The 23,969-nt window shown below is 36.0% G+C and overlaps 1 protein-coding gene across 1 annotated transcript in view; it reads left to right on the forward strand.

Moving 5' to 3' along the window:
* ADGRL4 (adhesion G protein-coupled receptor L4) overlaps positions 1–23,969 on the forward strand; it is a 140,469-nt gene that overhangs the window by 3,242 nt on the left and 113,258 nt on the right. The gene's annotated exons all lie outside the window — the stretch shown is intronic.

Raw genomic sequence — 23,969 nt, forward strand, 5'->3', positions numbered from 1 at the left:
CTTAACTGTGATTAGCCGATATGAGAGCCACAAAAACAAAACAAAACATACAAAAAATAGATTAAAAAAAAAACATCTGGGAAACCTTTCCATAAGATGTTGACGGCTCAAGTGTTCCTTGACCACAATTTTACCTCCCTCGTAATATATTGTGGTTGGTTGTTGAGTCTTGAGTTCCTTCCTTCCTAGAAAGTTTTCCTTCCTCACCTCTACATCTTGGCTTCCTTTAAGATTCATTGCAAAGGCCAGACTAGAGGCCCCTCCCAGTCCACTTAGCTGCTAGTGCCTTCCCCTCTGAGATTACCTTCCTTTTACTCTGTATGTATAGTGTAAACCTATTTATGTACATATTGTCTCCTTCATTAAAATAATAGCTTCTTGAGGGCAGGGATTTTTTTTTCTTTGTATTCAGAGCTTAACACAGAGGTTGGCATATAATAAAAAGTAAAGTAAGCATATAATAAATGCTGGTTAGTTGATGGATTGATTCCCCAGGCAGCCAATTGAGAATGAACTCTGCATCCCAAGTGATGGCATGGAGGCATGAGCCTCCATGTGAGGCTTTGTGAGGCTAGCCACATTTGACTCTTGCTACCAGTTTTTTGGGTGGAAACACAATATCACATAATGTGTCTTGACAGGCAGTTGGTACAGTGGGAAAATTTCTGGGTTTAGTCTTAGGATCCAAAATTAAGTGCTGGAATGCACTCAGAGGCTATCTAGTCTAACACCTTCATTCTGAAAATGAGGAAACTGAGGCACAGAGGGGTTAAGTGATTCAGGCCTTCTCACTCCATGACTAGTGCTATTTCCACTGAACCACACCGACAGATGACCTTGATTTAAATTTTGCCCCCCACTATTTACCTTGGTAAAGTCATTGAATCTTTTTTGATGTTGGCATCCTCATCTCTTAAGATGAGGCTGATAGATTAAAGAAAGCTGTTGCTAGGACTCCAGGTCAAATTCAGCAGAAGAAATAGTAATGGTAGAAACAATGAGAGAGAACACAGTTGAATGGGGCCAGAGGTGGCACAAAGCACAAGAATTCAGTGGTAATTACCATGGTAAGGGGGAGGAATGGTGGTCCTTGTAGCACAAGCAGACCACAGGAGAAGGGGCAAGAACTTGTACCTATTGTCCCTTTGTACCTAGAGACAAAGTCCTTGTCATCTCACTTTAGTTATAGTTCTGGGATTAGGTGAGACCTCTTTTAGCTCTAAGTCCTGTGGCTCTATGGAAAATGAAAATTGTTGAGAGGCCCTACCAGTGCAGTGAACTCATAAGCTGGTAGTAACAGTTAGGTCATGAGTGGTATGGTGACTAAATGCAAATGGCTACCAAGACAGAGAGTGCATTGGGACATGAAAAGTCATATGCAAGAAGAAGACATTGAAACAAAGCAGTGTAATAAAACAGTCTAATACCAGCAGTGGCATGCATTCTACTCATATCAATTTTGGGAGTTTGTATCACTCTATCAATTCTTGTTGTGAACTGGGCTGGGTTCTTTACCTTCTATTATTCTCCAAAGATGTTAGGATATTAAATTATATGTTGATTATATTTAAGCAAAAAAAAAAAAGTTCATTCCATGGATTGTTGAATGAAGAGAGTCTTGCTGTTTACATTTGTGAAGTGAATCCTGCTTGCTTTTTTTAAACTGGGGAGATAATTATGTGTTTCCTTCAAGAGAATAAAAACTCCTTGAGGACAGGCACTATTTGACTTTTATCATCATACCTTTAATGGTTAACATGGTATCTGGCAAATAATAAGGGCTTAATAAATGCTTGTTGACTGACTGACCTGGTCTAAGAGGGGGTTTTCAAAAGCATTTCAGAATGATGGTTATTTTTTGCTAGCAGAAGGAGCATTTCAGCCATCAGGTATGCCAAGGTAACCACAAACAGCTGAAGGAACAGCAGAATAAATTTGATGGGGAAGCATGGGAAGCAAATGAAATAAATAACCCGGATTATTCTGGTAATGATGCCAATAGAACTACACTTCTCTTGGTGCTTCCTAATGGTCTCCCATTGTTTTGGAATGAAGAGGGGCAGGATCTCAGCCTACACTGCCTGTTCAGCAGAGATGCCAATGAGTGGAATTTCCAAAGAGAAATTTAGGCTTGATGCCAGGGAGAAAAACAAAACAATAACAACCAAAAAACCCTAACACCTTGAAATTGTACTGAAGAGGAACAAGCTGCTCAGAGAGGCAATGGATTGCCCTGCCTTGAAGGTCTGAAAGCAGAGGGTAGATGCTCATTTGTCATTTGTTATTGTGGGGATCCCTTTCTTTGTATGGGTTAGCCTGAGTGACTGCTGGGGTTTCTTCTAACTCTAATTATGTGATTCTTATGATTCCTTTGAAGAGGTCAACAGACCAACCTTCAACAAAGCAAAAAAAAAATCCAAATCACATAAATTATGTTTAAAATATAATTAAATGGCAAGTTCAGATGAGAACCACACAATATTATACCCCTAAATGTATTTAAGACAACACTGAGGTTTTTCTAATTAAGCCAGTGTACTGAGAACTGTTAATATTGCATGTGTTTGCTTATAGCATAAACAAGTTGTATTGTGTGATTCAATTTGATAGGCTCTTAAAAAAGATTAAATATACAGCATAGTCAGGCTAAGCCTCATCATAATTAGTTTAATGCTTAAAATATGTAGAGCAAAGCTACAATGGCTTAATAGTACATTAGATCAGGCGTTCGTCTGCTCTGTACATGCAGCAGGAATTTGTAATATGCTGTTCTATAGACTCCACAAAATTCTTTTCAATAAATAATCTTGGATTTTTATGGGGTAGTTAATTGAATGGCATCATCACATTTTGATAGTTCAGTGACCTTCAGAATAGCCCCATCAATCACCTTTGCATATGTTTCCTCTCCAGTCATTATTGCCAGAACCACAGTTCTTAGTAAGCAGCTTCCCGACTTTGTTCTATAGGTCGGTGGCAACTGTCATAATTACCATTATTAACATCAATAATTTTTCTCCATTTGGACCTTTGACAACCAGCTTTTAATGATGTTTTTAATAGTTTCTTTTTAAAACCTCCACCATTACCCGGCATATGTATTCTTCTTTCTTTTATTTCTTTTATTTCCTCTCTCCGTGTTGATAACCAACTAAACAGCAGTAAATGTTTTCTGTGCAGAAAAAAAAAATAGTTCAAGGTCCTTTGGTCTGCATGTTTTTCATGCCGTAAAATATTTTTAATATAGAAATATGCCTGTTGTCAGTGATTTTTCTTTCAAATTCACGTTTATGCATGCTTTAAAAAAAATCCTTGTCTTCTCCAAAGGAGCTTGCATATTCATTCATTTATACAGTATTTTTACTATCTGCTGCTTTTAACTTCCATACCAGAAATGTATGACTCTTTCTATTTAAAAAGGAACATTCATATTTTTCAAATATTATTTTTATCTTCTGTTTATAAATTTTTTTCACAAACATTTATTTTTTATACTTCCCACCCTTAGTTCTATTTACCCACATTTTATCAATGAAGAAACTCAGTCTCTGGGAGATCAAATAATTTGGCCATGGCCAGACCCCTAGTAAAATGACATTTCTCCTACCACTGGAGAAGAATTCCAATTCAGATCTTCCTGATTCCATTTGTAGTATTCTATCCACTGCCTCCCTCTCCCCTAAAGTTCAGGTGCCAAATACTGTATTTTAAAAAAAAAAAGCAGAGTATTAAAATAATCTGCACCTGCCTTGTTCAGAAATTATATTGGAGAAGGGTCTCTGAACCTTTACACACACACACACACACACACACACACGTATATGTATAAATAGTACATATATATACATATAATTTTCCTGTAGCTCTTTCTCAGGATGTTTCAAAACAATTCATAATAGAATTATGCTAAATTTCAGTTACAGTTTAGTGACAATAAAATGTATTTTTCCCATCTTTTCCAGAGCCCCCCAAATCTACCATGGAGCCCAAGTTAAGATCCCTTTTATTAGAGCACTAAAGTCTGTCAAAACTGTCTGTTTCAGAATTCACAATTTTCACACCTTGACACTAGTGCATACAGTATGAAAGTATCACACAGGCACATATCCTCATACACACCCATGAACACTAAGCCTTCATCTTCCATTTCTGTTTTGTGCTAAAGTAATTGTTGTGTACAAAGTGTAGGGGGAGAAATCATACAGTCCAAGCTTAAGGTGAAGCCATGATAAGAACAAACATTTTTGGAAGATGTTCTGCAGGGACTTGGGTAATGAAAGTTTACCTGGGAAATGAAAGGGTGAGCTTTGCCTTCTCCAATTTTCCTTCAGATCTCTTTGAGTTGTTTAGAGATTAAAAGTGGGCCCTAAATGTGAGACTTCACGTCCATTTTAATCTTCTCTTGCTTGGTGATCATACAACTGGCAGAACGGCAAAGAGGCAACATGAATGCTTCACCAACATATCATAATGGTCTATGTTTCTGGGTGTCTTGTGTGGGCATCCTGCCTTATCAACTTTCAAAGATTTCCACCTGTGTTCTATAAAAAGCAATGGCATTTGCTTTGAACTGGGAATGTCAGTTCCCAGTTTTTATAGCAAATCAACATACTCTATAACCAACTCTTCTTACTTCAGAAATGAATAATCTAATTTGAGCATTGCCCAGTTTTCTGCTGATTCTACCTCTCTCTCCTCCTCTTAAATGTCTGATTTTTGACAAATATTATTTCTCTGTAACTCTTCTGCCAGAGTGTGGGTAGGAAGAGGTAAAGTAGGAAAAACTCACCATTCATTTCTATAAAAGTGTATTTTCACTGATGTCTTTCATCTTTGTGTCACCTACATTTACCAATATATCCTTTTCACTCCCTGCTAAAAAGCAATCTCTTATAACAAAGAATAGGTGCTAATGTAATAATAATGATAATGATAAGATTGGGGAAAACGATACAGCAAAACTAACCAATATATCAAATAAGTTTGAAACTATATACAGTGTTCCATAATCCACCACCTCTCCAAATACACAAGAGAAGGTACCTTTTAATATATGTTACTTGGGGACAAGATTGGTTGTTACAGCTTTACAATATTCAATTCCACAAATCATACAATTTTAATATGCATTTTCCATATTATCTTCTTCATCAAGTCTCCCCTGATCACCTTCACGCCTATGGGTGGCTCCTACTGTGAAAGAGGGACCAAGGTTGATTTCTTCCTTAGTCCACTGGGGGGATTAAAAATATTTTCCATATTTTGACCCAGAAGGCTGGAATAATTTAGCAAATTGATGAAAGAACATTCAACCTCTACTGGCAAATCTCCTGGATTCAAATCCTATGTTAGACACTAATTTTGTGACCCTGAATAACTCACTTAATTCCTCTGGGCTAGGTTTCCTCATCTGCAAAAATGAAGGGGAGGAGGGTGGATGTGCATGTGTCATTCACACTTCCTTGATCACCACCACCAATGAGTGACAGATTTTCTCCCTCCAGGATCACATGAAAGTTTTATTTTACCTCTCTTTTTCACTCACCTTTGGATTATTTCATATTATAGTCATTTATGTGCCTTTTATCCCTCCTAGGTTATAACCTATAGTCAGGGACTATATCTTTTCTAAAAAAAAGTCATTATTGAAATTTTTTATTTGCTACAATATCTACCAATGATCTCTTCAATTAGTTGACATATAAATAATTTTATTAGTGCTGATTTATTACTTATAGGGATCGTGAAATAAAAGGTTTGGTGTCAGAAGATCAAGCCTTTGGCAAAAATGAAGTCTTTAGCCATTTTGTATATTTCATTTAATTTCTGCACACATAAATGATAGCTGTGGATTTACTGGTCTTATTCTAAATTATATGTAAGTGTAGGGATGATAATAGTAATCACTCAGAGTTGTATGGTCCCTTAAGGTTTGTGAGGTACTTTCTGAATTTTAAAATTAAAAATTAGAAATTAAATGAGAACTGACTGGCATCTTGGCATTTGTAGCTCAGAGGACCAAACATTCCCTTCTCAACTCACAACAATCCTTGGGCTAATTAATAAAATATTACTATCCTTCACTTTAGGGATGAGGAAATGGAGAGGTTTAATTGCATGCCTGTAGTTACACAATTAGTATGTGTCTGAAGTATGATTTGAACCCAGGATAATTCAGCTCATTTCATAAAGTGTGTTTTGAGTGTCTATTAACTTCAAAAGAACTGGGTGGCTCATAGAGCAAGATAAAAACATATTAATCTGATGAAGTTCCTTCCTTCAAGGATCTTACAATTCCAGGAGGGACAAAATCAGATTGTAAAAAATTAATCATAATGCAACAGAAAATGTGAAAATGAATGAGTTTTTAAAAGTGCTAACAGAGAACATAAGTTAATATAAGTGACCCAGATGCATGACTGATCAGACCACATCTGGAATAATAGGTCAGTTTTGTGTGTCAGTTTTTGACATGTGCACAGAAGAGGATCACCTCTTTTGATGGTAAGAGAATTAGAAAATTCATTGTAGAATGATCAGTTGAAAAAAAAAACTATGAACCCTTAGCGTGAAGAAGAGAAGCCTCGTAGGGTACATGATCATAGTGAAAGGGAGTTAAATCTCATCTATTTGGTCCCAAAGCACAGAACTAGAAGCTATGTGTGGAGATTACAGAGAGGCACAGTTAGGCTTGATGAAAGACAAGAAATATTAACTATTAGACCAATAAAAAAGGGGAAGAGACCACTTTGGGATCTAAATCCCAGATTTAGAATTGGGAGGGATTTTAGAAACCTTCTAATCCACCCTCCTCCCCTACATTTTTACAGATGAGGAAACTGAGCCCAGAGGACTAAAATGAGTTACTCAAGGTCACACAATTACTGTCTAACATAGGATTTGAATCCAGGAGATTTGCCAACAGAGGCTGAATATCCTTTCATCAATTTGCTAAATTGTTCCAGGCTTCTGGGTCAATATTTGGAACATTTACAAAATTTTTAGTCCCCTCAATGGACTAAGAAAGAAATCAACATTGGTCCCTCTTTCACAGTAGGGGAAATAACTCCTGGGTTTAGGATATCATGGGTCTAAAGGTAGCAAAGTGGAAGCGAAATTTTTTTGACAGCCAGGAGAGTAACAATTAAGATTTAAGGACTCTCTCTTCATATTTGGTCTTTAAATGTTGCACCTTCCAGGCCAACTACTGCTGACTTCGGGATGTTTACTTATCTCCAATTTTAAATTCCTCTGATTCTCTAAAAGAGTTTTTATTCACATGGCTTTATTTTCATTGACACTGACATTTTCTTTTACTCTTCTCCCTTCCTCCCCCTAGGGAGGAGCAGAAAACAAAATCACACAAAGGAAAATGATGCATGTGCCATTCAATATTATCATTCCAAATTCTCACAGACTCTTTCCTGTCCATAAAATATTTGAAGCTGCACTGAAAGCTACGTTTGTCTGTAACTTTTCTTTTGTAAATTAATTTACATGTAAATTTGCCAAATAAATTGTTACATTCAAGTTTTTTAAAAAGCCTGTTGCATGGCTGGCTTTACTCTACCTTGATCAGACCACATCTGGAATAATAGGCTAATTTTGTATGTCAGTGTGAGTGTGTACACAGAAGAGGACCACCTCTTTTAATGGTAAGAGGATTATAAAATTCATCATAGGAGCAGCTAGGTGGTGCAGTGAATAGAGCACTGGCCCTGGAGTCAGGAGAACCTGGGTTTGTATCTGGCCTCAGACACTTAACACAAAAACTAGCCGTGTGACCCTGAGCAAGTCACTTAATCCCAATTTCCCTCCAAAAAGCAAAAAAAGAAAGAAAGAAAATTCATCATACAAGGATCAGTTGTAAAAAAAAAAAAACTCATATTTACAAACATATATGTATATATATATATATATATATACACACGTATACACACATATATATTTATTTATGTATTGCATACACACACAGTCCTTTCACTCACATCCAACTCTTCATGAGCCCCTTTGGGGTTTTCTTGGCAAAGATACTGCAGAGGTTTGCATTTCTTTTTCCAGCTCATTTTGCTGATGAGGAAACTGAGGCAAACAGGGTTAGGGACTGACAGGATCACACAACTAGTAAGTGCCTGAATCCAGTAAGATGAGTTTTCCTGACTCCAAGTCCAGCACTCTGTCCATTGTGCCAACTAGCTGCCCAACCATGGGAGCCATGCTTAGATAGAATGAGCTACCTCCAGATTCATCAGGTTCACACTTAATGGAAGTTTTTAAGAAAGAAAAAATTAGATGACCAAAATGAGAATTAGAACCTCAGATTTGGAAAGGACCTTCGAAGCCATCTAGGCTAATCTGCTTATGAGAAAGAATCTCCTTATAATAGAAAACATAAGCTCTTGAAGGGTAGGACCCATTTACTGTTTTGTCCTTATATCCCCCAAAGCCTTATACATAGTATATGTTTACTGTATTCTTCTTGAATTAAATTGGACCTCATGTGACCATCATAAGACTGCTTAGAAAACCAAGGACCACTATGAACTCCATATTGTTATCCCTATTTTATAGATGAGATTGAGTGATGTGGTTTAGAGCCAGTATCAGGGTGGGATTGAAAACCAAATCTTCCTGACATCAAGGTCAGCTCTCTATCTAACATGCACCACTCCAGTGCTCACATCTTAGTTTCTGATGTGATTTCTAAACTCAGTGCTCCCTTTGCAGTTCTACCTATAAGGTCATACATTCTGAGTTGGATGGAACCTTAGTGGTCATGGAGTCCAACTCCATTGTTCTTACATAGAAAAATAAAATAAGCACCAGAAAGCTTTAAGAAACTGCCTGGGGAGGGGCGGCCAGGTAGCACAGCAAGTAAGAGCACCAGCTCCAGTGTTGGGATGACCTGGCGTTCAAATCTGGGCTCAGACACTTAGCACCACACCCAGAAATAACTGGCCATGTAACCTTGAGCAAGTTACTTAACCCCGATTGCTTAAAAAAAAAAAAACTTCCTGGGAAGGATCACACAGCTAGTAAGTGTCTGAGATGGTATTGCATCCCAGGTCTTGTTGACTTCAAGTTCAGGGTTCTATCCACTACATCACAGTCCTCTCATCCCCTCATAGAAATTGCTCTGTGATGGTGGAACATGGACACATCTTTGCCTGGCTTCCTTCAGTTTTAGTCTCTTTGTTACAAAAATCATGTTCTCCTTGGGTTGACCTTTTTAAATATTATTCCTAACCTAAGGTATATTTTCATGGGACTTCATGTTGCTCTCACTCATTTGAAGTGTCTTTGTGCCTGAATGTACACTATTTGAGGGACATTTGGCTCACCAAATTCCACATTTTTTCTTAACCTGCTCTAAGCATGAGTCAGGAAGGAATGGATTTTTTTCTTTATGTCTTTGAAAGGACTATTATTAGCATCTGAATACAACTAAACATGTGAAGGGTATTGTTGAAAAAATCCAAACCCCACCCCCCCAGCCACAAGAGGGTTTCTGAAGGTCTAGTTGATTATTCATATAGGGAGACGTATTTGTTTAATTAAAAAATGTGTTTTAACCCTTGCCAAGTGTTACTAACTTCCTTTCTCTAGGAAAATTCCTTTTCATCTTTTTCAGTGACTCTGAAATCTACCAACAGATTACATGTTTGGAGGATGTAGGAAAATTCACTTAAGAAGCTGTTAATATATTATCTCAGATAATGTTCCACTTTCTGTCTGCCAGAGATATGATTTTATATCCTGTGTTCCTGTATCAAACATCAAATTGGTCCCATGGCCCAGGAGTAACAAATAGATTTGTCTAATTTGTTAGGCAGAAATATGAAAGAGTATTGCACAAAATGGATTTTGTAGTTGTACAAATATATCTGAAATTTAACAGTAAACTTTGGAAAGGTTTTTATAAAATAAAAATGTCATTTGTTTTCAGTAAGGAAGGTCTACTTCACTAAATAATAAAACATTGTTGTGCAAGGTTATTAGGATAGATTACTGGTTGCAGTACCTTCATATCTAGATCTTTGCCATAGAGTGAATTGTAAAGGTCTTGGGTTTTAAATCATCATTGTTATGCTTATATTTGTGAGGTCTGAGAAAGAAACTAGTAGAAAATGTCCTATTCGAAGGAATTAGAATATGAAGAAGAATGTTGCAGAGAAGTGTAACGGGAGATGATATCTTTAGATAAATGTCAATAACTTGAGTGCTATTGGTCAGACTGACTTCATTACTGATAGGTTCTAGTACATTATATTTAATGAAATTGGATGCTATTTTCTATTTCAACCATGGATTTTCCTCTGTCTGTATGTGTGTGTATGTGTATGTATGTGTTTATGCTCTAATATATCCTTATATTACATACAGAAGTCTAGCTGGCATCATTTTGCCCAAATTTTTTATATATTATTGTTTAAACTTCTCCAACTGTATTGCCTAAAAGACAGAAATGTCAAAAATTGGTCAAATCTTCAATATACAAAGCACTTTAAGGAGGAAATTAACACTTTGGGCCTTTACTTGCCATGGAGAGAGATAATGACCTTCTCTAGCAAGATCAGAATCTAACCAAACATCATATTCTAAATATAGAGCACAAAGCCTTGTGCCATTTGTGAAAATGCTATCAGGGAGAAAACCTGAAGACTGAGTTTCTGCACTGTATTTTTTAGGGACATAGATTTAATTTAGAGATTATAGTTTGAAAATAAAATTTACAGTATGAGTGTTTTTGGCTGATAAGAAATTGATTTTGTGACCTTGGTGAGCGTTAATTGAAATATCTGGCACTGTGTCTTGACTAGGTTAAAGGAAACCATACATGCCTGGAACCATATTATTCCTTCACCTTGAACCCTGCAATTAATCATAGTTGTAATCACCATGAGGAAGGAAGCCACCATTTTGCTGTAGAACATGGAAGTTGAATAATCCCTGTTCATTGTCTGATGAGTAGTATCATATAATTAGCATCAAGCTTAGTTGAGTCACTCTATTCTAAGATGGATTTATTTTCATTTGAAATAACATTGGCATTGAAAATACATAGTATAATGTTTAGAAAAATATTCTTACAGAAATTTTGAATTTATATAGTGAATTAGTAGGATCATTGTGAAATTAGATATGGAGAAAGGGACTTATTAAGATTTCATGTTTTCTATTTGTTGTCTAGTATTTAAGATCCATTTTAAAGAATTTTTAAATACATAAAAAGAGAGTATTTGAATTAATATACCATATAATGCTATAATAATTAAGAACATCTATTCCAAATCCTTCATTTATTCATAAGAAACTAAGGACTAGAAAATGTTTGACCTGCATAACCAGATTGATTGTCTACACTATAATTACCTGGTCAACATTTATATATCCATTTTCCATGTGTACATAAAATCTGAGAGTCAAAATCAAAACCATAGTTAGTGAGTTGCTTTCTGCATTTACTGTACACTACAGAAAACATATTCCTACATCTCCAGAATGTGTTTATGCTAAAATACAATCTGAATGATATTTAAACAAACACTTCAAAGATCTATGTGGACTTGAAATTTTTTCATCATAGGGCACTCCCAGTGCGACATCAGTGCAAATCCTGATTAGACTAAACCAGTGATTTAGTAAATAATTCCTAAGGAAATATCTGAGGTACAGCCAAATTAAATGACTTGTCCAGGGTCATTTAGATCTAAAGCATCAGTGGCAGGAGTTGAATCCAGGTCTTTTGAACCCAAACACAGGACCGTATCCATTACAGGCCTCTGTGACTGAATAATATTAGTATTTGATAAAGTAGACTGGGGAAGAGATAATCTTTCAGCATTATTCATTCTGGAATTCAACTAAGACATCTGATGATGAATTGTGTTTACATTAAACAGAGGCAAAGATTTTTGTTCTTGTTGTTGCATGTGTATGGCCTATTATTATTTCTTTAAAAGAGAGCTGTGTGTCCTCCGTGTCATAAAGGTTCCAATGTTAACTTTTCTTATGCCATATGGAGGGTGGCTTCTGAAGATTAATTCTAGGCATATAGTCAGAGAAACCCATTGAGAATACCAAAGAAATTAGAACAGTACTCTGGTGCATATGGAGCGCAGAGCAGACAAGCAGATGCTTGATTATAGCTTTATGTTTGTTCAACTAATGTTATGTTCATTGCAGCAATTTTGTTATACACCAGGATGTGGAGGAGTATGGCCTATCAGATGTACTTTAGATTTCAATTTTTGAAACTGGTTTATTTGTAGAAAAATGTTTCTGAAAGTTTCCATCAGGAAGCAGTTATTTTTCTGCCAATAGGTTATTTTCAAAACTTTTAAAAAGTTAAATCACAGCAACTGTAAATTCTTTTATGGTGATGAAGTAAAGAGTAATTCTGAATTGAATTTCAATCCTATTTTTCTTGGTAAATTTAGATAGTACAATCCAAATAAGTATCTAATCTGGATTAACAAGTGAAAAAGATTAATAATAGTAATAACAGTTATATAGCACTCTGAAGTCTTCAAAATGCTTTGGAGTCATCATCCCACTTGAACATCATAACAAACCTATAAGGTGTATGCTATAGGTATTATTATATTCATTTTACAGATGAAGAAACTGGGGATCAGGGGATAAATGACATATATGCTCATGGTTGCATAGCTAGCAAGAGTCAGAAGTGGGATTTGAAGCAGGGACTTCTTAACTATCAGTTCAGCACTTCAGTGACCATGCCATATAGCCTCCTTCAAGTCTAAATGGAAGTATACAGTAATGTCCCATTGGATTTGCTTGTGGGTTTTGTTGTTAGCCTACGTTAGTTTTTAATGATTGACCCAAATAATTTAGTAGAGAATATGTTTGTGTAATTCTTGGGTTACACCAAATTGGGTGAAAATGTCAAAACATTGAAAAATAGGGCAAAAAATAATTCAAAGGGAATCTAAAATATTGGGTTATCCTTTTAAGCCAGAATGCAATTTAGAATTGATAAATACAAGATAGCACATTTTGAAAAAAAAAGACACCTTAATTTTTTCAGGTTAAGTCTCTTAGGGAGTAGTCCTTTAGTGGAATTAAAACTATTCCAATCTCACTTTTGTAAATATAAATTCTATCTTTTTGTCATTTTATTAAAAAGTAGAATCAGAAAATTTCATTGTGGAAGGAGACCTCAGAATCCATCTAGTTTAACTCTTGTCCTCAGCATCATACCCAACAAGTGGTCCTCAGTCCACCAATAAGCATTTGTTAAGCATTTACTATGTTCTAGGCACTGTGCTAAACACCAGGGACAAAAAAAAAATGCAAAAAGTCCCTACACTTCAAGACGCTCAGTTTAATGGAGGTGTTGCCAAGTAAATAAAGAAGTATGACCATCTAGCCTTTGCTTAAATGCTGTGTTTTTAACCAATGAGGAAGACCTGCTACTTTCTTGGGGAGCCTGGTTGACTTCTGAAATGACCATCAAAGCTTAATAAATTGATTCCCAATTATGAAATTTATATTGGATTGTAAATTCTGGTTAATAAAGCAGGAAGAGGGTTTGTTCATTTACACTGAGCAAATACCAAGTGAATGCCAAATGCTCATGTTGGGCACCTGCCCATTTGTGAATCATAACCTCACTTTCCTCCATGTCAACATATGTTTGTAACATGTTACTCTTTTCCAGTTTATAGACTGTTTATGTAGGTTATATTTTATCCAAAATAGCTCATATTAGCATAGTTCCTTCTAGAGTATAAACCATTTTCTTTACAATAGTGCTATAAGAAAGTATGACAGGAACTATTATCCCCATTTTATTGTTAAGGAAACTAAGAATTGGTGAGGTTAAGTTACTTAGCTGAGATCACATAGCAAGTAAGAGCTCTCCAGGACAAAATTCCAGATCTTTTTGCTTATAGTAGGCACTTAATAAATGTTTACTGACTAACTGCATTACATATGCCCCGTTTGATCTTTACAAAAAAAAATGTGAGGTAAATGCTTTTATTAAGGTCATTTTATAGAAGATGAAACTGAGAGTGAGAACTTTGAATTTCAACTTAGGTCTTCCTACCTCCAGGTCTAGTGTTCTATGCCCCACCCAGCTGTCTAATGCTCACTGCTTTTTGAAGAAGAAAAGGAGGGATCTTTTTCCTCATTAGTGAGTTTTCCCCAAAACTTCTGTGTAGGACCAGACACTATTATTCTATAAACTCAGTTTACAGAAGGTGGTCCTTTCTTACTTGAGTGTCTCATCCTTTTCCTGATGCTTGCTTAACTCATTTTTGTTATAAATTCCATTTTATTTCTGCCCCTATAGTCTTTATAAACCTGCTTCCTATGTGTGACTAGATGAATAATTTTGTCAGCATATGTCTAGAACAGGAGATCTTAACCTAGGGTCCATGAACTTTCATATAAATACATAAATAGATACACATGCACATATTTATCTTAACTGTATTTCAGTATAATTGGTTCCTTTTGTAATCCCATGTATTTTATTTTATGTATATAAAAATATTCTGAACAGGTCCCATAGGCTTTACCAGACTTGCTGAACTATGAGAGGCTCTGACCTAAAAAAAAAAAAAAAACATTAATTTTTGAGACATTTTGAAGTTGTAGATAGATAGATAGACAGACAGACGGACGGACGGACAGACAGACAGACAGACAGATAGATAGAGATGATAGACAGACAGATAGATAATAAAGAGATACATAACAGATGAGAGAGGGATATGGATGAATGAATGGATAAGAGAGATGACAGACAGATAGATAACAGGCAGATAACTAAAGAAAGAGATAAGATAGATGACAGATAATAGATACATAACAGATGAGAGAGAGATACAAAGTGAGACAGACATAAATAGCTATGATTAGATAGATATGGGGAGTTAGTATAATAAATCAAAATATTTAATTTGTGATATAATACTTCATATTAAAAACTAGTGTGGCAAAATGGACAGAGTCAACCTCTGAGGTAGATAAACTTGGGCTCAATATACACATGGACTGTGTGACTCTGTGCAAGATACTTTACCCTTCATTGCACTCAAGAAAAGTCTCTGTGACTATCAGTGGCAGAACGGGTACCAGTCAACATCGCTAGAGAGCTTCCTTACATTGGACTTAGCTATAAATGAAGCAACAGATCCGGTGCATTCCCCTATATAACATTCACATCTAAAATTCAGATTGAAAGTGTTATGAAAAATGATACAAAATCAATATTTACTGAGATGTTCCTGGCAAAGAAAAGGGTCAATAAAAAATTTTTGTTTATCCACTTATTTTAAATGACCCTTAATTTGTTTTAGGTTTCTTTTTGGGAGCGAGATTGTAATATATTTATTCCTCCCCATTTCCTACAAGTTTTCTCACTCGGTATGAAATTTCAAGGATCTGTAATTTCCTCAGCTTTGGGAATTTGTCCTACCAACATAAATTTCAGCTAAACTAGGACTTGGGGTTTATCTAGGGAATTGTCCAAGGAACATAGAGGGTAAGTGACTTGCCCACAGTCACAGAACTAGTAAGTATTAGAGATAGGATTTGAACTCAGCATCTTCCTGACTTCATGCACAGCACTCTATCTACTGTGCCTACAGAAAACTAAAGCTCAATTTGAATATTGTTCTATGCCATTACCAAATCTCCCAACTTTTGTAAATATTCTGACTTCTCCTTACCTTTTGATCTCACTCTCCATTTCATTATAAGTATACAATAATGACATCATCAAATGACCATAAATTTACAGTCATCTAGCATTCATGCCAAATTGAGGGTTTGTGGATATTTTTCCTTTGACATTGTTCCCTTTTGAATTTGAGGGTTAGTTGTAAGCCTATCATTGAACCTGTGTGGTGGTGGTCTTGAAGGTGAAGGATGGCCTCACCCAATAAATTACTGTCAAGAAATATCTTTAAAAGAGTTTCTGTACTTGGACTTCTTGGAATCACTGACACATATTTGTTATTTAACATAATGAATATGTGCCAAGAAAACCCCAAATAGGGTCACAAAGACTTGGACATGACTGAAAAGGCCTGAACAATAACAATGATGAATACAAAAAAAATCTTGGAACCTTAGAAAATCAAATGTATGGAGTGAACTTAATAAAGTTAAATTTAGAAAAATAGTTTAACACCAAAAATTAGAACCCCTTATTTTTCTTCTCTCTGTTAAGATTTTTCACGTCTTCCATGAAACCAATCCACTCATTCAGTCTCCTATCAAATTTCTTAAAATATACATTTAAAGCAAAAGCAAACTTCTTGGAACAATTGCATCAAATAAAGTACTTTGGCAAGAAAAAAAAGGTAGACTTTCAAACTCATAAAATCCAGATTCTAGCGGGGCAACTGAGATCCTTCACTATGTTGAACCTGGCTAGAAATGGCAAAAGAAAAGGAAAAATTTTCAGTGAGAGCTATCTTGTCTTAATGCATGAGCATCAATGTGAAAATAGCATTGAATAACCTTAAAATGTCAGAAATTGTGGCTGCATTTACTTCATCTATACATCAGTGTTATAGCATGGCATATGGTAAATGATGTGATTCATAAAATAAAATTAAGGGGACAAAAGAGAACTGGTTATAGAAAGTGATAAGTATAAATTCAGAAGTGGGAGAGACCATGGAATGTCCTCTAATTTACCTCTGAAACACACTGGGTTTCACCTTTCTAAAAAATGAGGATATCTTCGAATCAAAGATCTATAGACAGCTTCAAGAGGATTTTGACTTTAAGAAATCTGGAAATATTCTTTAATTTGATGTAAACGTTTATTGAAAATCTGTTCTACCCAAAGCAGAGTGCTATGCACTTGACATGCAAAGATAAAAACCAACAGCTCCATTCACCTTTAAAGAGCTTTCAATGTAACATATGATACCCTACGGGCAGCTAGATGGATAGAGCTCCAGGCCTGGAGTCAGGAAAATTCATCTTCCTGAGTGCAAATTGTGCCTCAGACACTTACAAACTGTGTAACACTGGGCAAGTGACTTAGTTCTGTTTGCCTCAGTTTCCTCATCTGTAAAATGAGCTGGAGAAGGCAAACCCCAAAAAGGAGTCACAAGGAGTTGAACACAACTGTAATGATACAACAACGGAGAAGGGGAGTAAAAGGGAAATATAGAGCCAAGCAAAGTATTATAAGAAGATTTGAGATGAAAAATTAACTTTCAGTTGGGATAGGGATGAGAAAGTCAGAGAAGGTCAAGGAGGGAGCACCTAAGCTGAGCCTTGGAAGATGTTGTACTCATGCGAAGGTAGACCATACCAAGCATGGATGATGGCCTTTTTCTCCATCTTTGATCTTTTTCAAGATCTTCTTTAAGATGTTTCAGAAACAGGGGTGGCTAGGTGGTACAGTGAATAGAGCACTGGCCCTGGAGTCAGAAGGACCTGAGTTCAAATCGGTCTCAGACACTTGACATACTTACTTAACTGTGTGACTTTGGGCAAGTCACTTAACCCCAATTTGCCCTCAAAAAAAAGCTGTAGAAAATGTTGCAGAAGTAGGAATGAATACACTTGTAGATATCCTTTGAGACCCCAAGAATCAGGTTATACTTCCTTGTTTTAGAGTAAATGAGGAAGCAGCTAAGGGAACATTCGATAAGGTTTTATTAAGAGCTCAATATTTGCCAAGTATCACACTAATGAGGACACTCTGAGAGAGGTAACGGAGTACGTTACCTCCTGGAAAACCATTCCAACATGTGAAAAACTCTTTAAATTTTTGCAATTTGGCAGGAAAACATGAGATGAAGTTTTACAATCTTAAGGCATTTTGTTAGCATAGTTGAATTTTTTTAAAAGAAGTTACTCTTTGGACTAGCAACACTGGCCTACAGGCTGTTCCAGAAACAAGACCCTCCATCTCTCAGTTCCAGGCATTCTCTCTGGCTTTCCTCTATACCTGGAATACTCTCCCTTTTTCTTTCCATCTACTGATGTCCTTTAAGCCCCAACCAAAACCTCAGCAGCTACGGTAAACTCTCCCAAACCCCTCTTAAGAGTGCCTTCTCTCTATTAGTTATTTTCTATATATCCTTTATGTAGCTTGCCTCGTATATATTTGTTTGCACTTTGTCTTCTCCATTAGATTGTAAGCTTATTGAGGTCAGAGATTGTCTTTTGGTATCCCAAGTGCTTATCACAGTGCCAAGCACATAGTAGACACAATAAATTTTTATTGATTGATTGATAGTTGTCATTTTAATTAAATTCTCTGCCTCTTATATCCATATCAGAATTACTATGGCTCTCAGATTTCTTTGTAATATGATGTTCCTTTCTGTAGGACACATTTTAGGAAAAGCATTAAGCTGAAGGACATTGTGAAAGGAGTGTTTAGATTAGTAAGGGACTTCAGGCTTATGCTGTATGAGGAATGCTTTAAGAAATGAAAGATATTTAACCTAGAGAAGACAAGACTTGGTGGGGACAATGGTGGGTATATTCAAGAATTTGAAGGAATATCATCCAAAGGAGAGCAAAGTATGGTACAAATGTTGATTTTCTGATGACTGCATCCATGGGTTGGTTTTTGAACATGTTGAGATCCTGTTTCAACCATTGGATTGGCAGAAATTAACTTAAGAGAACTTGGTTCTCTGAGATAATAGGATTGGGGGAGGGCCCTAGAATGCAGAGAGGGATCTGAATAGATAAATACTAAGCAGGCAATGTAGAATACTGACCTCATGGCACCACCATGTTTTTCTTACAAATGTGTCATAGTTGCCAACCTTGATCCAGAATGTTATATTAAACAGCGTACATTTTAAAAATTGGGGATATATACCATAAATGTCATAATATTTTATTGGATATGTTGGACACTTTTAGATATTGAGATTGGCAGCTTATCTTATTCTATGATAAAATGCAATGTTCCTGAGGGCAAGAATTATATACTTTTTGTCATTGTACACCCCAGGTTCTGCCATAGTGTCTGGCACATAGTAGGAGATTAACACATACTTACTTACTAACTGAAATTAAATGAATTGCAGCTTCCTATAGCCATATGTTATGGTAAAGTCAGAGTAGGATGGCTGAAATCATTCCATCTGGGATGGAAATTTTACTATTAAAACAGACACTGAAAGCACCATCCAAATTTCTTTAAATGATCAATCTGTGTTTGACTTCCAACACATTTATTGAGTTTAATATGTCTTCAAAGTGTCTCTTGCTTTGGTATGTCTCCCTTTGTCCTCATATATATTTTTGACCTGTTAGCTGATCTTCTTTCTAAACATGTTCCCCTTCTATTTCTGATACCAGACTAGTGCTTTAACTTAAAATTATTGACAATCATTTCAAATATAACTCCAACTGCTTTTAGCTAGTTATAAGTCAACAATTCAGAAAATGTTTGAATTTGAATTGCAAACATAACATTTGGATTTCAATAGGATTGTAATAGTTACAATGCCTGACTCTATACCATAAGTTCAGAAAGTTGGAGTTATACAAGGAAAACAGGAAAAAATCAGGCTTCATAGTGAAATATTTTAATGAAGTAATACTGTAAATGTCAGGCAGTATCAGGTCAATTAAGTTATCTAAAAACTTATCATCAAACTCAAGTTATTAAAATATTCCCTACATGCATTATAGATAGTTTACTTTGCTGTTGTTTGGTTCTATCAATTGTGTCCAGCTCTTTTTGACCTCATTTGGGATTTTCTTAGCAAAAATACTGGAGTAGTTTGCCATGTCCTTCTCCAGATCATTTTACAGATGATGAAACTGAGGAAAACAGGGTTAAGTGACTTACTCAGGGTCACATAGCTAGTGTCTGTGGCTGGATTTGAATTTGTGAAAATGAGTCTTCCTAATTCCAGGCCAGAGCTCTAACTACTATGCCACCTGTTTTACTTACGTTTTAGAAAATGTTTGATAAAGTCTTTCAAGTATTCTGGAAAAGATGGATGGTGGTAAAGTTTGATATATTTGGAGATAGCTGAATGGGCAACTCCATTATTTGTAGTTTGTTTTCTTCTTGAAGGCCAAATGTCCTCCGGATCTGTGCTTGACCCTATTTTGTTTAACATTTTGACAAGTGATTTGTATATTTTGGATGGTGTTTGGGGGTTTTCAGAGGATACAAAGTAAGGCATACTTAAAATACTTAATGACTGAGAGGTCCAAAAAATCCTAAAATTAGAACATCGAGTATTTTATGGGGATAAAATGAAACTTTACATTTTATTTTTTTAAAGACAACTTCCAAGTACAGGATGGTGGAGGATGGTGGTTGGGGTGGGAGAAGGTACAAAATGACTAGGCACAATTATTCATCTCAAAAAATATCTATATGATCCTGGGCAACCCTCTCTCACTCTGTTTTCTACTCTGTACAGTAAAATAATTTAGCATCTACTTACAGGGTTATTGTGAAGATCGAATGAAACAATATATGGAAAGCACTTTGCAACCCTTAACTGTTACTGGTTTTTATTAAGAAATATACAAAGATATAGAATAATGCAAGAATGCCTAATAGTTCATTTAAAGAGAAATTCAAATGTAACATTGAATAGTGTTTAGACATCTTGTTTAATATAGTTTGCTATAGTCGGTTTTCCAACTATAGTGGTATACAATACCTTATATTCTGGGCCAATAAAAGAGTTTAAAATTTTAATTTTACTTCTTTAGTACTAGGCTATGGTAAAGTAAGAGTAAGATGGCTGAAAGATTTCCAGCGTATTACCTAATTTCATGACTATGAATCCTAAAAATGTAAACTCCTTTTTAGTGGGGATTACTTCATTCTTTGTAATCCCATATCAAGGGTTTAGCACAGAATCTGATACATAGTTGTCATTAAATGCTTTCCAGTTGATTGAATGGTTGATTGGTGGTATATATAGGACCATTGGTGGTATATATAGGTATCATTCCTTAGGAAACTGAGGCACATAAGGTACATAAGGTTATGGCTAATTAGAGAGCCAGGATTGAATTTGACTCAACACATACTTATTAAATATCTACTTGGCTCTACTAGTAATGAGGGAAAGAAACAAGTAAATCACTAATGGCTTACTATTATGTACCAGGCACTGTGCTAAGCTTACACTTGGTAAAATATATATATAAGACTATATAAGACAATTCCTGAACTCAAGGAGCTTACATTGTGATGGGGAAAGACAGTACAGAAGGGAGAGCTGAAAAGAGGGAAGAGGGGTACTTGGTGTAGGGAGCATGGTCCTGAAGTCCAGCAGCCAGGAAGTGGACTGAAAGGAGAACGAAGACTGGCCTTTACACAAAGTGGGTGTTCCAGAAGGAACTCACCTATGGCAGACAAGACATAGCCTCACAGAGGGATAGTACAGGTTGAGAACACACTTCCTAGTAGTTGGATTTTCCAGGGTGAAGAGGCCCCAACCATTGAGGGAAGATACAGGACAAGACAACATGAATTGGATGCCAAAAGCCTAGAACAAGGCCAAGAGTGGAATGAATGTAGCTAGTTACAAATTTTAATATGGGTCAGGGGGAGGGAGGGAGTCCCTGTCTTCAAAGGGTTTGTAGTCTGGAGTGAGCAGGTTGAATGGGGAGGTGAGAGTTGGAGTATTTACACAGATAAGGAAATAGAAGACTATTTAAGGAGAGGGAACTCTAGGAACTGAAAGATTAGAGCTTGGATCTCCCAGCCAAATGCAGTTTCCAGTAGACTAAGCTTCCCATCATGCATAACAATTAGTGCAATGAAAATGTCTCATTCAACAGCAAATGGCTTTCACTATTGTGCAGATGCTAGTTGGGATTTTTCAAAACCTGCCCTACAGTTTAAATTCATTGCAATTACTTCATAGCCCAAATTTTGCCAAAGACATTTATTGTTAATTATCCTCATAATTATAGGGCTATTCATTTAGTCCTTGTGTTAGATACCTTTATAATGATGCATTGTTAATATGCATTCTTATTATTTAGGATCCTCTATGAATTAATTTCTCTCTTTTTTTCACTTGGATTTAGTTTTTATTTATATTCTTTGTTATATGGATTTATATGGATTACAATTTTCCACTTTGAAAATCAGCAAATTAAGCTAGGAATTTTACCACCCACACCCCCATTAAATGAAAGAATCATAAATTAATCCCTTCCTTTGTTCACTGCTCCCCCTTTCTGCACCCTTTCTAACTTTCCACCAGATTTGTCTCCACCTATTTCCTTTCGAATATCTTTCCCCTTTTTATTTATTTCACATTTATTCTTCCCATATTGTTGACCACTTCCTCAAGAAGAAAATGTGTGTAAAGCCTTCTGTGGTGTTAATTCACTGTTATTATTATTAATGTATGCCATTGTCATTCCTTTTTGTTGCTGTTCAGTTATTTCCAACTCCACATAGCCTCATGGACTTGTCCATGGGGGTTTTGTTGGCAAAGATACTAGAGTAGTTAGCCATTTCTTTCTCAAGTGTGTACCCATTTTACAGATGAGGAACTGAGGCAAATAGAGCTTAAGTGACTTGGCTAGGGTTCATATGTGAGGTCAAATTTGAACTTAGATCTTTCTGACTCCAGGATAAGTGTTCCACCTAGCTGCCCTATTCCTTTCTACTCTATTTTATGCCTGCTTCTTTTCTCTTTCCCACTTTGCCTACTTCCCTGCTAGGCTATCTTCTTGCCAGCTCCCTTGCTTCCAGGACCAGATACCATAGCTGCTATCTTTCCCCTGCCTCCTGCTGTCTAGTTCCAAAACCATAATCAAATCAATATTACCTGCTTCTGAAAAGGGTATGTTAAGTTACTCCTCTCAGAGTCTGTTTACCACCCCAGTAACTTTCTAAAATAATACTCCCCTCACTAGCTGTTACTCCCCTTTCTTTGTTGTGCCCCCCTATTACAACAGAAGCTACTTTAGAGCTTAAGCTATCTCCCCTCTAGTGTTTTTCACACTGCTTGACAGTCAGCATTTAATAAGCTTTTACTTGCATTCATTTTCTTCCTTTCTTCTCTTCTTTGTTTCTACTTTCACTTACTCCCCTATGCTTTTCTCTTTCTACTATTTATTTTTCTTTTCTTCTTTTAAACTTCTTTATTTTTAATTGTTTTTTACTTCATTTTTTAAACTTGTTATATAATCTTTTGCTACCTGTCAGATTTCGTGCTGTTTTCAAGCAGCTCCCAAAGGACTAAGAAGAAAGTGAACCATCTCCTTTCTTAAGTCTCTCAATTACTCCTGATCTAGTTCACCAATTGGTACTCTAATTTTTGTGGTCAACTTTCCTTCCATTTCCTATTAATGGTTCCCCTTCAGCTGCCCAAAGATAGGATGCCAAACTTATGTGAGAACTTATCTTGGCCTTAAGATCAAAATGATGTCTCATCCAATGAAAACCTGTCTTCTGTGCTTTCTACCAAGATTCCACAAATCCAAACATATATAGTCATAATAAGAGAATCATATGAGTCACAGAAATAGCAAAAAATGCTTCAGGATTACTTAGTATCATTTGGGTAGGAAAATCATTCTCATTTTTACCTTTTGTGGAAGAAAATCAAAGAGTAAGAACACATTGCCTTAGCTTCAAGAAATTATCTTCTAGCAGAATCATTTTTTACTAAATTTACTTTTGAGGGTGCAGGTAATTTTTTTAATCATCATGGGATATAGAAAGGGCACTAGGAGTTGGGCAGGCAGGATTCTGTTACTGATTCATAAATGTTTCTTAAATTGAATTGAATTCACCTCATTAGTGTTGGGTGTGCCGTTTTACCTTTGGGAAAGTCACTTATTTTCTCTGGATCTCAATTTCCTCATTAATAAAATGAGTTGAGTCAGACTAAATCATCTCTAATACCCTTTGTACCTTTGAACCAAACTATTATGGGTTTGGGTTTTTTAACTGCATAAAGTGGTTGGCTGTTGTCCTGCATTCTGGAAGAGGAGCAAAATGACAT

This window comes from Petaurus breviceps, unplaced genomic scaffold (assembly GCF_028583685.1).
Source record: "Petaurus breviceps papuanus isolate PSGF00001 unplaced genomic scaffold, PetGlider_PUasm1.0 220, whole genome shotgun sequence".
NCBI classification, from domain to species: domain Eukaryota; kingdom Metazoa; phylum Chordata; class Mammalia; order Diprotodontia; family Petauridae; genus Petaurus; species Petaurus breviceps.